This window comes from Lissotriton vulgaris, chromosome 9 (genome assembly GCF_964263255.1).
Source record: "Lissotriton vulgaris chromosome 9, aLisVul1.2, whole genome shotgun sequence".
In the NCBI taxonomy this organism is placed as follows: Eukaryota; Metazoa; Chordata; class Amphibia; order Caudata; family Salamandridae; genus Lissotriton; species Lissotriton vulgaris.
Window position 1 is genome coordinate 769,191,894 of NC_141697.1, and position 16,360 is coordinate 769,208,253.

Below are 16,360 nucleotides of genomic sequence, written 5' to 3' on the forward strand. Positions count from 1 at the left end.
GCACATTTACATTTCTTCCAGGCAGGCAGACAACCTGGCAAGAAGGCTTGTTTAGCTGTCTGCCCCTGTCGCGCTCTAGCCCGCCCAAAATGAACACAGGACACGGAGCTTGGCTAGGGGTAACCTTCTTTATTCCCTGCCAGGAAGTTACTGGCTCACAGACTACTTGCTCCTCCTATCCTGTCCCTTACTTCCTCTTCCTCCTTGCCTGACCTGTCCCTCGGAGAGGTCAGGCATAACGACATGACATCTCCCCCTTTTGTACAAAGAAGTGATGCTACATTTCTTCGACGAGTCGCCGTGGTTTCCTCACCTGGCGTCGGGGTCGAGCATCTCTCTCTGGTGTGTGGCTGCGTCGATCAGGGCTATTGGTCATTCTTGGATGTTGATAAGGTTGGATCTCGGTGTTGTCATTTTGACTGGCGGAGTCACTTGAAGTGTGACCTGAGGATGATTCGTGCCTGTTCACCGGATAGTGTCTTTTGAAGTGAGATATATTTTTCGTTATTTGCTTATGATCAGTTTTGGCTGTAATCATGGTTCCTTTCCTCCTGTGGACTTGTAAGGGAAGGTTCAGGTATCGGCTGTCTGCTTTCGTTCGCCGGTCTCCTCTCACTATGACCCAGTCGCCTTCGGATATCAGCTTCTTTGGCGTGTCGGCGACTGTCTGCATACGTTTTCATTTTCTGTTTCTTCTTTCTGTCAATGTCGACTAGTGTTTCGTGGTCAACGGTGACAGTCCTTGATTGAGGTGTTGTGCTTATCATGGGCACTCTTGTCCTCGGTGTCCTTCCCAACATTATTGTGGCCGGGCACTGATTCGTGGTGTTGTGAGGAGTGGTCCGATAGGCCCTCAGTACCTCGTTCACAGTTTGCTGGACATCTCGGCGGGTTATCTCTGCTTGTTGGATGGCTTTCTTTAATGTCCCCATAAATCTCTCCACCATGCCATTGGCTTGTGGCCACAGTGGAGTTATCTTGTGATGTTTGAAGTCGAGATGCTTCGCGAATTCCGCGAACTCATGGCCATTGAACGGGGGCCCGTTGTCGGACTTGACCCTTGTGGGGACGCCCCATGCTGCAAAGATGTCATCTAATACGGGAATGACGGCTGTTGCTCTGGTGGATGCTATCATGTGTGCAAAAGGGAATCTTGAATATTCATCCATGACAACCATGATTTACTGTCCAGATTGGAGTGGTCCAAAGAAATCAATCGCTACTTGCTTCCACACCTCATCTGGCAGTTCAGACATTTGAAGAGGTGCTGGGGGTTCTTCACGACTCACTAGTTGGCACGTCATACAGTCTCTTAGGGTTGTCTCTACCATGGAGTCGAGGGAGGGGAACCAGACTCGTTCTCTCAAAGTCTTCTTTGTGGCGTTCATGCCTCTGTGGCCTTCGTGGGCTAGATTGACAATGCCTTGGCGCAGGTTGTGAGGAATCACGATCCTTCCCCCTCGCAAAAGAAGGCCGTTGTCACTGATGGATAGTTCCTCGTGAACACGGTGAAACGCCGTGAGGTCGTGCGGGGGAGGATCTGAGCCGGGCGCGGTGTTCATGGCGTGTCACCAGGAATTGTTGCGCACGTGGGTCATGACAGTTTGAATTAGCGGGTCAGAAGCGGATGCATTCTGGATGGTTTCCAGGGGAACTGCAGGCGGACACGCCGCATCAATGACAAAATGGATGTAGTCGTCTGCTAGGGATTCAGTTTTCGCGACACTCGGCAGGGGGTGTCGGGACATATAGTCTGCGGGGTTTTCAGCTTTGCCTGGTTTGTGAACAATCGTGTATACATAGTCTTGGAGTCTCAGACCCCATCGTTCGATGCGAGGTGGCATCTTAGGGTTGGGATTGCCAAAGATAGTGAGTAGGGCTTGATGGTCGGTAATGATGGTAAAATGTTTCCCATATACGAACAAGTGAAAATGTTCGCACGCCCACACTACAGCGAGGCTTTCCTTCTCCGGCTGGGAGTACGCCCTTTCCGTGTCCGTGAGGCTGCGACTCGCATATGCAATGATGTGTCGTTGATCAGAATGTTCTCGGTATTGGGCTAGAATGGCGCCCAAACCTACCGGACTGGCGTCGACGGTGATTTCCGTCCTTTTGTTTGTGTCAAAGTACGCTAGGTTGATGGCAGACCCAACAGCTTGTTTAATTTCCGTGAAAGCTTTGGCACACGCTCGTGACCAATCAAAAGGTTGTCCTTGACGTGTCAGTTCTCGGAGCGGGTAGCTGATGGTGGCGTAGTCACGAATGTATCGCGCGCAGTAGCTCGCCATCCCCAGGAAGGAGCGGAGGTCACTTACGTCCTTGGGTGTCGGAGTGTCAGCAAGTGCGGCCACCTTGTCAGGGTCTGGCGTCATGCCTTCACTTGAGAAAGTGTGTCCGTAGAACTTGAGGGTGTTCTTATGGAATTCGCACTTATCGGCATTCAGTGTCAGGTTTGCCTGCAGCAGTGCATGGCACACTCTATCCAGCGCAGTGTCATGTTCAACTTGATCTTTGCCGAAGACCAGCAGGTCATCGCTGTAGTTGAAAGAGTTCGGGATCCCTTGTATGACCTTTCGGATGGTTTCCTGGAAAATCTCAGCGGCTGATGAGATGCCGAAATTCAGGCGCTTGTATCGGAATAGGCCTTGATGCGTGGTAAAAGTCGTGATATAACGGGACTGTTCATGGAGCTCTAGTTGGTGGTAACCTTTGTTCAGGTCAAGCTTGGAGAATATAGTGGCACCATTCAGTTTTGTGATCATATCACTGATGTGTGGCCCTGGGTGGCGCTCACGTTCAATGGTGGTGTTGGGCGCTCTCATGTCCACGCATAGCCGGACTTTGTTATCTTGTCCTTTCTTCGGGACCACCACGACCGGTGATACCCAGGGGGTGGGTTCTATGATGTCTGATTGTAAGAGGTCCTGTAGTTCATCGTCAACGGCTTGTTGCAAGTGGAAGGGCACTTTCCTATGATGCTGGGCAACAGGCGTGATGTTTTCATTGATGTGGAGCTTTACTTTGAAATGATTCAGTTTGCCCAGTCCTTTGAAGAGTTTCAGGAATTTCGCCACGATGTCAGGGGCATCTTCCGCCATGTATAGCAGCTCCACCATCTTCAGTCGTTCCGCTGTTGGCAGACTGAGCAAACAGTCGGCGAAGTCGGGTCCTTCTACGACGTGGACAAATGCAGGAATTTTCCTATTTCTGAAAGTCAGGGTGGTGTGGCATCGACCAAGGCATGGCAGTGGTTTCCGGCTCATCCACGTGAAGATGCGGACCGCCGCTGGCTCTAATTTGGGTCGGTTCTTCATTTTCTGGTACTCTAGTGCACATATATAGTTCAACGAGGCACCTGAGTCTAGGACAAATTTCGCTGGGTGGTCTCCCATCAGAATGTCTAGTTTTGGATATCGTTTGAGTCGGTCCGGGTCGGCCACCATGCATATGTATTCGTCACTGTCCTGCAACGTTGTTGATGAGTCAAACACTCTGCAGACGTACTCATCACTATCTTGTGACACTGGTGAGTGCCGATGAGCTGTTGGATGAGGAACGGTAGGCCTGGCGTGACCTCGTGGGGTGAGGACGAGAGCGAGGCGTGCTCGTGGATCGGCTGTGCCGTTGGTGAGAGTATGCCGAGCGGGTACTGGAACCCGAGGAGTCTGATGAGTGGCTCTCTCTTCTCGTCACAGCTCGGACATGATGCCGGGTGTCGGACCGTGGAGTGGATGACCTTCGGGTCGATTGTCTGGCTTGGCAGGCTATCTCAAAGTGGTTGTCCTTTCCGCACCGGTGACATCGTTGGCCAATGGCTGGACACTGCCCTGAATGGGGGTAATCTTGACCGCATCGATAACAGGCAGGTGCAGGTTTGGTGTGTTTTCTCGTCGGGGTGATATTTGTCGGGAGCTGCGGTGATGCTTGTCCGTCCTATGCGCACTCGACCCTGGGCGAGTGTTTGTGCGCGACTGTATCCGAAAGGCTTGCTCCTTGTGATCTTTGTCTTTATGTTCAGGCTTGTGTGTTTCCATCCTCTTGGCATGGTCTTCTGCTTGGTCGTTAATCCTTGTGAGTTCTTCGATTTGTTCTAGTGTATAGGACTTCTTTAGGAGGCGTCTGCGTAGTGATTCTGAGCGGCAGCCATCGATGATGCGGAGCCGTAATGCGTCTTCCGTCTTGAAGTTTTCGAAGTCGCAGTGACGCGTCATCCTCTTGATGCGTGTGATGAAGTCGCCCATGCACTCTCCTTTCTCTTGAGACGCTAGGTTGAACACATAGCGCTCGTAATCAACATTTCGCTTGTGTAGGAATCGCCGATCAAGGGCAGCCTTCACCTCGTCATAAGTGGCCGTGGCAACATTGGGCAATTCTTTGATTATTTGTGCTATTTCTTGGCCGGCAAGATTTCGTAGCGCCACCAGTTTGCGCTTAGAGTCCTGTACTAGGGACCCTTCCATGTAGTCCTCAAAGTCCTCACTCCAGGTTTTCCAGGCTGGCCCCATAGTGTTGCCAGGCGTCAGCACCAGCGGCTGTGGTTGTCGCATGAAGGGTGCTCCTATGGACGCTACTTGAGGCATCGCTGTTGTGTTGGATTGTGTGGGTGCGCCTCCGGACGAGGAAATGCTTTGAGCGTCGGTATCAGACATGGTGCTTTGGTAATCTGTTGCTTTCCTTTTATTGTCAGCAGTATCGTTTTATATCTTTTGTTTTGCTTGTTCCTGTATTCTGTGGCAGTGCTTAGGAATGTTTTTGCTTATTGTTGCTTGCTGCTGCACATGTGTGATGTGAGTGGCTCTGTTCCCGTTTATTTTGTATGCTCGGGGTTATTCGCCTGATTTTAAGATGGCCGCCGTCGGGGAAACGTGGGTCTACTGAGAGCTGGCGCCTGACTTCAAGATGGCCGCCATATGCTCTGGCCCTCGGCAGACGCACGTGCAGACCACGCTATGGCGTGTCCGGTGGTCGCGTGTGCTGGGGGGGACTCACCCTCGAAGTCTTCGGGCCCCAGAGGGGTGCGGGGAATCCGCGCTCACCTCAGCGCCGCTCGGCAGGGCTCTCTGCTTCTCGCGGTCTTCTCCGCTTCTCGCGGTCCTCGGAGGGGGGCGGGGTACTCGCGCACCTCGGCACCGCTTGACAGGCTCTCCACTTCTTCCGCGGCCAGGCGCTGCAGGCACTTTCTTGCGTGCTCTTCCTTGCTCCGCTCCGTCCGTGAGCCAGGATCGGGTGCAGGCGTCGCTCCACTTCGCGCTCTTTGGAGCTGCTGGCTTGTCGTTGGGGCCGGTGCTCGGCTGGGCTGCGCGACGTTGTGTGTGGGGTTGACTCATCCCACCCTCGTCGCCATTGTCGCGCTCTAGCCTGCCCAAAATGAACACAGGACACGGAGCTTGGCTAGGGGTAACCTTCTTTATTCCCTGCCAGGAAGTTACTGGCTCACAGACTACTTGCTCCTCCTATCCTGTCCCTTACTTCCTCTTCCTCCTTGCCTGACCTGTCCCTCGGAGAGGTCAGGCATAACGACATGACAGCCCCTCCCTCTGATTCACAGCACAGGAGAATCTCTGTCTTATAGCTCAGCTGAAGCATTTCAACTATCGGAATGAACTCTCCCAAGACGGTAGTATTTCCACAAAAAGTAGGGGAACTATTTTTCTGAAAACATAAAAGCATGGGCACGTCGTGCCCCTCAGCTCCTGCTCACTTTGATCTCTGGTTTTTCCAAACTTTCTTTAGTGAAGCATATCATTTAAATCCTCCATTAAGGTATGTCTTTGAAGCAGTACCTTTTATAGCGCAAAGTCATACTAACTCTTGGTAGTCTACGTTAAAAACACTCATCTGGATTTCGAACTGGGAAGCTGCGGGAGGAGGAGGAGTGATTGTTAAACCCCCCGTTTCTTCAGGTTCAATTTTACGTTGGTGGAAACTCAACGTCTTAGTGCATCTCCTTCTGGTGGGATAGAATTTAGCAAGTTGCCATGTTTTCCTCCTTTACCTTTCAGGTGCTGTTGCCACATTCGAGGATCCAGGCTAAAATGCTTTGTAATCCATTCAATGTCTGTAAGGTCTCTTGGAATTTTTCTTCATAGAAGTGTATTTAGTGCTATCAATACACTGATCAGATGCAGATCGCTGACCAGGAGAGACCCTATCATGGCAGTAGGCGCTACAGCACCGTTGTTAAAGTTGGGAGGAGTCTACTGAACCCCAAATATGTTATGCATGCCGGCAGCTTTATCATTAAAGAGTCTCTTCACTAACATCTGAACCTAATCCAATGTTGGCTGTCCATCAATAAACCGCGCTTTGCACCAGACCCAGAGGGTAATGAGATTCATTCTAAATATCTAGATTGTCTTCAGAAACTATGGGGCATATTACCAACAACTAGCGATAATTATTGCTATGTTGGTTTAGCGGCGATATTTTTATCGCCGAGCCGCGGCGATTTTTATCGCTTAGGAACCTTGCTATTCTCAAGGTTTATCTCCTAAGCGATAAAAATCGGCCGAAATGCATGAATATCGCTGAAAAGTCCGCGATATTTATGCATTACCAAGCTAATGCTCTTAGCCATGTTATCCACCTTCCATTGGATAACATGGCTAAGAACTGCTCAGGGGCAGGTGCTAGCTTTTGGAGATATTCGCGCTTAGTGCGAATATCTCCAAAAGTTGGTAATAGGAGATAGCGATGTTAGCTAACATCTTGGCACGTCCACTTTGCATGTCATTAGTGATAAATATCACTGACATGCAAAACGGGGCCCAAGATGGTCGCTATCTCCTACTAGCTGTCACTAACTAGTGTTAGCGACAGCTAGGTAATAGGGAGATCATTTTATCTCCGCTTTCTTGGCTTTTAAAGTCAAAAAAGCGGAGATAAACCCCCTTGATAATATGCCCCTATATTCTCTTCTTCTCTCCGCTCGTGTTCTCACAGATGTCGACAAAACCAACGAAAACTGCCTATTAGCTCTTCATCATTTCAATCTGTTATGATATTTGCTTCTTCCCTAATACTTGCAAATGGAGAGGGGATCCCTGTTGACCAGCAGCCAAGTGTTGCTGGTGTTCCCTCCTATTGAGCAGTCTCATATCTGGCATCTTGGCTCTGTGATTTCTCTATAAAATAATGTATACAGCTGTGTCCTACCTAGCTAACCCCTACTTAAGCGCCATGTCTCGTGGCATGTTTACTATTTGCCACGTGATCAAAACGAGACTCCTCCTGTTGCTGAAGATCGAGTTGCAGCTGTGGGAATGTCTCGATTAATTTTCTAACTAAGACAACTGATTTGCTTGCACCATTCAAGAAGGCGTGAAATGCGTTTCAGCAAATCAGTTTGCCTTGAAGTGTTTTTTTAAACGTGGGTGCACAATTTCACACGTGAAGCAGTTAATAAACTTAACAATCGTCAACTGTCTCACAGTGTTGTACATTCCTACTTGTTCCCATTGCACCACTCTATAAAAATGAGGCAGTAGTTGCAGAGTATCTGTGGGAAAAGATCTGAGTCAAACCATGAGAAGAGCGTAGTGCATTGAGCCGCAGAACAAACATAATACATGTGAGAAATAAACAACAGTATTATAGTAAAGTCCGTTAGCTGGGGTGGGAGTAGACAGCTTCATTGAAAAAGAGTGTGCACTGTTTCCAGTTTTTACCTGCCAATAATGTAGACAGAAATCGGCTTTGATGAAAATGAAATAAAAGGCACGGGGACTGCCAGGGGCATATCTGGCACTTTGTAGGGGAAGCATTTGACTATTGATGTTTGAATGAAAGGCCTTTTGTTCAGAGTGAGATACCAACAGGGAAGTAGGAGGAATGGTGAAATGGACTTGACTGAGTGTTGAAGGAGTTTCTGAGTGGGGCGGGGGGGGGGGGGGGGTGGGGGAGGGGGAGCCACCAGACCTGCTGTTCCCTAAACATTTAAGATCAGTTTTGCACTCTTCCGAGAACAGCGGCGCCTTGACAGTATAAGGAGCCACCCCCTTGCAAAGACAGGGACGCCATGCTGCTGTGCTGGCCACACTAGTGGAAACCAGGTAAGTCTCTCTCACAACAACACCGCTTGCACTTTTTTAAAGCTTCTTGTGTTCACTCGTCCTGAAATGCCATTGCCTACTAAAAATAAAAGTGAAAGTGTCTGGGAAGGGAATATAAACGGAGGATTGCACCAACTATACACCATCTGCAAGGGACTATGGAATCTAAAATATACGTCATGGAATAGCATGGAGGGGTGAATACTGTAGGGTGATAAGAGGGGGGTCTGATCAAGTTTGTGCTAATAGGACCTGAGCATGCCAACTGTTCTTGAATGTGCACAGTGTGGCTCTACCATGGGTTGTAGGCACAACCTGACCAGTGATAGATATTTAGAAGCCTGTAACACCACTGGAGCGTCACTTTTTTTGACGCTCGAGTGGCGTTGCGCTCGACCCCATATTTACAAGATGGCGTTAAGCCACTTAATGTGACTTAAACCACCTTGTAAATATGCCCCTTACCGCAGCGGACCGCTGCGGCAAAGGGATGGGCAATGGGTGTTGATGTGGGCGTTCCACTGCAACACCCATTGCTTTTTTAAGCTGCCCATATTACAAGGATGGGGCAGCGCCAACAACTGAGGCCAGGTAAAGCCTGGGCTTAGGATGGCGATAGGAGGAGAAATTGTTAATTTTGTCTCATATTTTTCTCTTTCTTTGTGTGTTGCAATCTGCATCAAACATAGAAACAGAAAATCGCCTTTAAAAATTGTTTATGTGCAGGAAGGTATCACTTCCTGTACATAAACAATTCCCCCGCAGTGCAGGCACCCTTGCAACATGGCATAACGTTGCATTCACTGGCGCTAGGCAGCTTTTTTAGCACCAGCGCTAGGGGAAATGCAGGGGTTAGCCTTTTTTTGTAAATACGGCGCATCCCTGCGATTTAAAAATGTTGGAGCGTGTCGTTACCAATTTTAGTGCAACACAGAGCTCCGACATTTTGTTGTGAATATCACCCTTTGTCTTCAATCTAAGCCATAACAATACAATCTTTCAAATAATTAAAATAAGAAAAAAATAACCCAATTACCATTTCTGAAATAGATGCATAAGTTGCACTTTAAGCCTAAATATTTGTAGTAGTTTTACGCTTTATCCAATGTAGTTCCTTTTGAGAATGAGTCATGCGGCCCAAATATAGCATGCTGCAAAGGTAAATATTGCGCGATTGTCCGTTCTGTAGCATAGGACCAAAGCATCAATGTATGATGTTATATGGAAATATTTAAATAGCGGGATAAGGCATTTACGAAGGACAGTGTGCGATTTTGTGTAAAAGAGCATCAATCAATCAATCAATCAATCAAAGCATTTGTATAGCGCACTACTCACCCGAGGGTCTCAAGGCGCTAGGGGAGGGGGGGTCCGCTACTGCTCAAACAGCCAGGTCTTGAGCTGCTTCCTGAAGGCGAGGTGGTCCTGGGTCATGCGGAGGTGGATCGGTAGGGAGTTCCAAGTCTTGGCGGCGAGGTAGGAGAAGGACCTTCCCCCTGTGGTGGCTCTTCGGATGCGGGGGACGGCGGCGAGGGCGTGGGCGGTCGATCGAAGCTGGCGTTTGGGAGCAAAGAAGTTGAGGTGGCTGTTGAGATATCCTGGGCCTTGGTTGTGCAGGGGTTTGGGTGCGTGGGTGAGGAGACGGAAGGTGATTCTCTTGTTGACCGGGAGCCATTGCAGGTCTCTCAGGTGTCTGGAGATGTGGTTGCGACGGGGGATGTCCAGGATGAGTCGTGCTGAGGCGTTCTGGATCCGCTGGAGTCTCTTCTGGAGTTTGGCGGTGGTTCCGGCGTAGAGGGAGTTGCCGTAGTCCAGTCGGCTGGTGTCGAGGGCCTGGGTGACCGTCTTCCTGGTCTCGGTGGGGATCCACCGGAAGATCTTGCGTAGCATGCGTAGGATGTTGAAGCACGACGAGGAGACGGCGTTGACTTGTCTGATCATGGAGAGGGAGGAGTCCAGGATGAAGCCCAGGTTGCGTGCGTGGTCTGTTGGTTTGGGTGCGCTGCTTAGGGCGGGGGGCCACCAGGAGTCGTCCCAGGCGGAGGGTGAGGATCCCAGGATGAGGACTTCCGTCTTGTCCGAGTTCAGTTTCAGGCGGCTGTTCTTCATCCATTTGGCTACCTCTTTCATCCCTTTGTGTAGGTTGGCTCTGGCGGTGGCGGGGTCGTTGGTGAGGGAGAGGATCAGCTGGGTGTCGTCGGCGTAGGAGATGATGTTAAGGTTGTGCTGGCGTGCGATGGCTGCGAGGGGACTCATGTAGACGTTGAAGAGGGTTGGGCTGAGCGAGGAGCCTTGAGGAACTCCGCAGATGACTTCGTGGCTTCTGATCTGAACGGGGAAGGCGGACTCTCTGTGTCCTTCCGGCGAGGAAGGAGGTGATCCACCCAGTGCCTTCTCCTGGATTCCAAAGTTGCTGAGGCGCTGTACTAGGGTACGGTGGCAGACAGTGTCGAAGGCCGCGGAGAGGTCTAGGAGGATGAGGGCCGCAGTTTCTCCGTTGTCGAGCAGGGCTCGGATGTCATCCATTGCTGCGATCAGGGCGGTCTCGGTGCTGTGGTTGTCCCGGAAGCCAAACTGCGAGAGGTCGAGGGATCCGTTCGTCTCGAGGAAGGCGGCCAGCTGCTTGTTGACGGTCTTCTCGATGACTTTTGCGGGAAACGGGAGCAGTGAGATGGGTCGGTAGTTCTTGAGGTCGGTGGGGTCGGCTGATGGCTTCTTTAGTAGGGCGCTGAGTTCGGCGTGCTTCCAGCTCTCCGGGAAGGTAGCGATGTTGAAGGAGGTGTTGATGATGTCCCGCAGGTGGGGTGCGATGACAGCGTCGGCCTTGTTGAAGGCGTGGTGGGGGCAAGGGTCGGTCGTAGATCCAGATTGGATGGAGTTCATCGTGTGGATGGTGTCTTCGGTGCTAATCGGGGTCCAGGCGCGGAGGGTGGTGGTGGGGGGCGGTGATTTGCTCATGGCGTGCGTTGGTTGAGTGCTGAAGCTGTTGTGTATGTCCGCGATCTTGGTGTGGAAGTAGGAGGCGAAGGAGTTGCAGAGGTCTTGCGAAGGGGTGATGTCGTTGTTTCCGGCGTTGGGGTTGGAGAGCTCTTTAATGATGTTGAAGAGTTCCTTGCTGTTGTGTGCGTTGTTGTCTAGTCGTTCCTTGAATGCAGTTTTCTTGGTGGTGTGGATCAGTTGGTGGTGTTTTCGGGTGGCGATCTTGAGGGCAGTCATGTTGTCCGGTGTTGGGTCTCTGCGCCAGGTTTTCTCCAGGGCTCTGCAGTCCTTCTTGGAGCTCTTGAGTTCGTCGGTGAACCATGGGGCTTTCTTGCTGCCGGGTCTGCTAGGCGGGGTCCTCAGAGGGGCGAGGTCGTCTGCGCAGTCGCTGATTCACTTCGTGAGGTTGGTGGCCGCTTGGCTGGGGTTCATTGCGCTGGTGGGTGGATTCTTGCTCAGGGCGGTCGCGAGCTGGTCAGCTGTGATCTTGTTCCAGCTTCTGCGTGCAACCTGTTGCTGTTGGCGGAGGATGGTGGTTCTTTTGAAGCTGAAGTGGACGCAGCTGTGGTCCGTCCAGTGGAGTCCGGTGGCGTGGCTGAAGGCGATGTCCTTGCTGGAGGAGAAGACGGGGTCAAGCGTGTGGCCGGCGTAGTGGGTGGGGGTGGTCACCAGTTGCTTGAGTCCGAGGTTAGCGAGGTTGTCCAGCAGGGTGGTGGTGTTGCGGTCGTTGTTGTTCTCCAGGTGGAAGTTGAGGTCCCCGAGGAGGATGTAGTCAGCGGAGGGGAGGGCATGCGGGCTGATGAAGTCGGCGATGTCCTCGCTGAATTGTGTGCGTGGTCCCGGGGGTCTGTTGATGAGGGTGCCTCTGAGGGTGGTCTTGGGGTTGATGTGGATCTGGAAGTGCAGGTGCTCGGCGGGTGCGAGGGTGTCGTCGGTGTTGGTCGTGATGCGGATGGAGTTCCTGTGGATGATGGCGATGCCTCCTCCTGTCTGGTTGACGCGGTCCCTCCGGATGATCTTGTAGCCGTCCGGGATAGCGATGGCGATGTCGGGCGCTGAGGAGGCGTTCATCCAGGTTTCCGTGATGAAGGCGACGTCTGGGGCTGTGTTGTCGAGCAGGTCCCAGAGCTCGACGGTGTGTCTGTGGATGGAGCGGGTGTTGAGCAGGATGTACTTTAGGTGGCTGCTGCTGTTGCTCGTTGAGGTCTTGGGCACTGCTGGAGTGGTGCAGGTACGGATGCAGGTGAACTTGCAGGAATTGCCGCAGAAGGGTCCGTGGGTGCGTCTCGGGGTGGCTCGGTAGCAACCCGGGAATCGGCCGGCGTTGAGTGCGTTGAGTTCGGTGGCGCTGTAGGTCCGGTGGGTGGGCTGGTGTCTGCGGAGGCCAGGGGTCCTGGCACTGGGCGTGGTCCAGGCGCGGACGGGCGCAGACGGGCTTACCTTTGGCGCGCCTTCGGCGCACAATCGTCGCGCCCGCTGCGAGTGCGCACGGTCGCCATTTATGGCGAAGTGCAGGGAGGGCGGAGCAGCTGGGAGGCGGGAGCGGGGAGGAAGGGGGCGTGTCCACACTCCCGGCAGCGGGAAGCGGGAGGCGGGGAGCAGGGGTGCAGGGGACCGCGGCACAGGGGGGGAGAGCAAAACAAGCACAGGAAGACAAAGAAATAGAAATACAATAAACTGGCACAATGTAAAAAAACTAAGAAGCAGCAGAAATACTGTACAAATTAAAAAACGGAGCAGCGCAAGGGAGGTATGCGGGAATGACGAGCGGGGGGCGTCGCCCCAAGGTGGGCCGGCTCTGCGAGGCTGAGAGCAGCGGCGGGCGGGGGCACACGTGACAGCTGGTGGCCGTGCGGCGCGGCGGTGTCCTATGAATAGGTCGCATAAAGTGGAGTGTCGTGTACCACCCACCTCCTCTTCCACCTTCACAGATACATAACTTATTTCTCACCGACCTCCTCTCAATTTTGATAAGTAAGCTGCAGTTGGGAGAGTGCCTAATTTATATTTTACATATAAAGTGTAAAGCCTCCGGCTGCATACAGTCAAGATACTGCTAAAACCCAGGTGATTGTCTTACTAAAACATAACTCGAGGTCACTGAGGCTGGCTCGTACTTTTTAGCTTCTGACTTTGCTTCCTTGACTAATTTGATCGCATTGGGTCAGATTGTTACTGGGTTGTTCCAGAAGTTACCAAACCTTCGGTCCGGTAGGGTGTGTTTCACAGGTGGTGCCCATGATTTCCTGACCGCCCCACCCGGGGAAAGAATTCTGCGGCATATTATCAAGGGGGTTTATCTCCGCTTTTTTGGCTTTAAAAGCCAAGAAAGCGGAGATAAAATTATCTCCCTATTACCTAGCTGTCGCTAACACCAGTTAGGGACAGCTAGTAGGAGATAGCGACCATCTTGGGCCCCGCTTTGCATGTCATTGAAATTTATCACTAATGACATGCAAAGTGGGCGTGCCAAGATGTTAGCGACTGGAAACAGTCGCTAACATCGCTATCTCCTATTACCAACTTTTGGAGATATTCGCGCTAAGCGCGATTATCTCCAAAAGCTAACACCTGCCCCTGAGCAGTTCTTAGCCATGTTATCCAATGGTAGGTGGATAACATGGCTAAGAGCATTAGCTCGGTAATGCATGAATATCGCAGACTTTTCAGCGATATTCATGCATTTCGGCCGATTTTTATCGCTTAGGAGATAAACCTTGATGATAGCAAGGTTCCTAAGCGATAAAAATCGCCGCAGCTAGGCGATAAAAATATTGCCGCTAAGCCAACATAGCGATAATTATCGCTAGTTGTTGGTAATATGCCCCTCTGTTTTAGATGTTAAATATATTTCCCCAATGGGATTTCTGTTCATTCGCAGTTAGTGCTGCACAGGACTTTGTGCAGTGATATCAGAGATGGGTTTAATACCTTCCTCCCTGTATAGAGGAACCAGCAGGGTACCATGACCCAGCTTAAGTAAGGACCATAAAAATCAATTTTCGATTATTTGTAAGTCTCTTGTCTTAGTGTAGTAGAGCTCTCTCTATAAACTGCTGTTTGCCTGTAAACTTGCAGTATTGAATTAAGGGATTGGCTCCCAATTTTGGGTTTGAGTCGAAATGCAGTATTAGCTGTTTTCGTGGCCTTTTCTCTGTGAGCATCCCAGTTTAATGTATGTTTACCAAGATAGTCGAAACTCAATTTGCATTTAAGAGCGACACTATTTTCTATAGGGCGCCTTCTCAAGAGAATGTATAGGCTTCATTACCATAAGCTTGGTTCAAGTGGAATTAATAATCAGGGGGCATATTACCAAGCAATAGTGATAATTATCGCTATTGCTTGGTTAGAGACAAAAATTTACCGCTGACCTGCGGCGATTTTTACCGCAAATAAACCTTGGTATTACCAAGGTTTATCGCAAATGCGATAAAAATCGCCGCAATGCATGAATATCGCTGAAAAGTCAGCGATATTCATGCATTACCGAGCTAATGCTCTTAGCCATGTTATCCACCTCCCATTGGATAACATGGCTAAGAACTGCTCAGGGCAGGTGTTAGCTTTTGGAGATATTCGGGCTTAGCGCGATTATCTCCAAAAGTTGGTAATAGGAGATAGCGATGTTAGTGACTGTTTTCAGTCGCTAACATCTTGGCACGCCCACTTTGCATATCATTAGTGATAAATATCACTGACATGCAAAGTGGGGCCCAAGATGGTCGCTATCTCCTACTAGCTGTCGCTAATTGTTGTTAGCGACAGCTAGGTAATAGGGAGATAATTTTATCTCCGCTTTCTTGGCTTTTAAAGCCAAAAAAGCAGAGATAAACCCCCTTGATAATATGCCCCCAGGTCTTTCTCTTTGCAGTCATTTATTAATTCCCACAATAACTAGCATTCTGGGTCCTTGAAAGCACAATACCACCTTCTGCAAAGAGGAGAATTTATATTTTCTGGTTACACAAGTTTGTGTAGAAAATTGGCCTATAGCAGCATGGGGGATTAAGAAGGGTGTGCACCTTAAGATGGATGCATTGGTTCTGCTCATATTGCCAACTATGATTCTTGTTCCAGCTGTAATGGTGCTCCATTGCCGTACATGTAGATTAGTAGTACATAACACAACCTCATAAAGGTTGCAATAGATTTCTGCTTCTTTTATGCTCCTACCTACAGAGAGGACTCTATCTTAGTGTAAACACACAGCTTACAGTGGCCTTCTGGCTTGGATCACACGTTATAGAAATCCAAACACTCTCACCACCATGAAATCACATGGTCTCACCTACACGCATGGGCAGATTTTAGAACGACACCCCCATACATCCGGCACAGTGTTTACAAACCCCATAGTAGGTCATTGCACTGCTCACTACAACAAGATACACCAATCACAAAGTTAAAATAGCTGGTCGTATACAGCCTAGGCTTATTTCTAATTGCCAGAAGCAACGTTGGAAGATTTTCCAGTACCCCAAATGACCGCAGGCGTTACTTGATCCTCCCACATCAGGACTTCTTCTCTGCTGCTCCCGTTGCCCCTTCCTGCTTTCCCTCACCCATGTCTCCTTCTTTGCTCCACCCTGTGCAGACCCCCTCCCTCTTCCTTTCAGGTATTGTTGCATGTTCCTCAATTTGAAAGACATCAGTTCAGTTTCAACGTCCTCTTTTTTTCTTTTTTGTGAAGCTACGCAATGGATGAGCAACAGTTACTAACTTAGTCAGTTTCTTTGTTTGCCTTTCAAAACACATTGTCATACATTGAACTTCTTATATTCGGTAACAACTTCTGCAATGAGGCATCACCTACAGCCTCCTTAGGCCACCTACATTGAAATTCCTGAACATCTCTCAAAACTTTATGTGACAAAATAGTGAGAAAAACAAAATCAAAATACCCAAATAACTTCAAATATTTATTGGCAACAAAAATATTGAGACACTAAATATATATATATCTGTGTGTGTGTGTATATGTATATACATATATTACCTACTGGCCATCGCCAGTAGTTAATTATAGTTAGGAAGAGCATTTTTTGTTTTGCCTATAACTTTGGCGTCGTTTGATGAAACTTAATGACATTATCCAAACTAATTCTTTGTTCCTATCAGCTCCTATTTTGAAAGTTTGGGGGTGATTCATCAAGGGGGGGGGGGGGCTGAGATAAAAGGGGGTGAACAGAATTACCCCAAATTTGGCAGGGAGAAGGGTCTCCGTCCAGAAAGCATGCTTTTGTTTATTTGGTGTAAATCCATTCAGTAGTTTTGGAAAAATATAAAAATTTACAGATATCGAAATTTGGGAATTCTGCCATCCGACT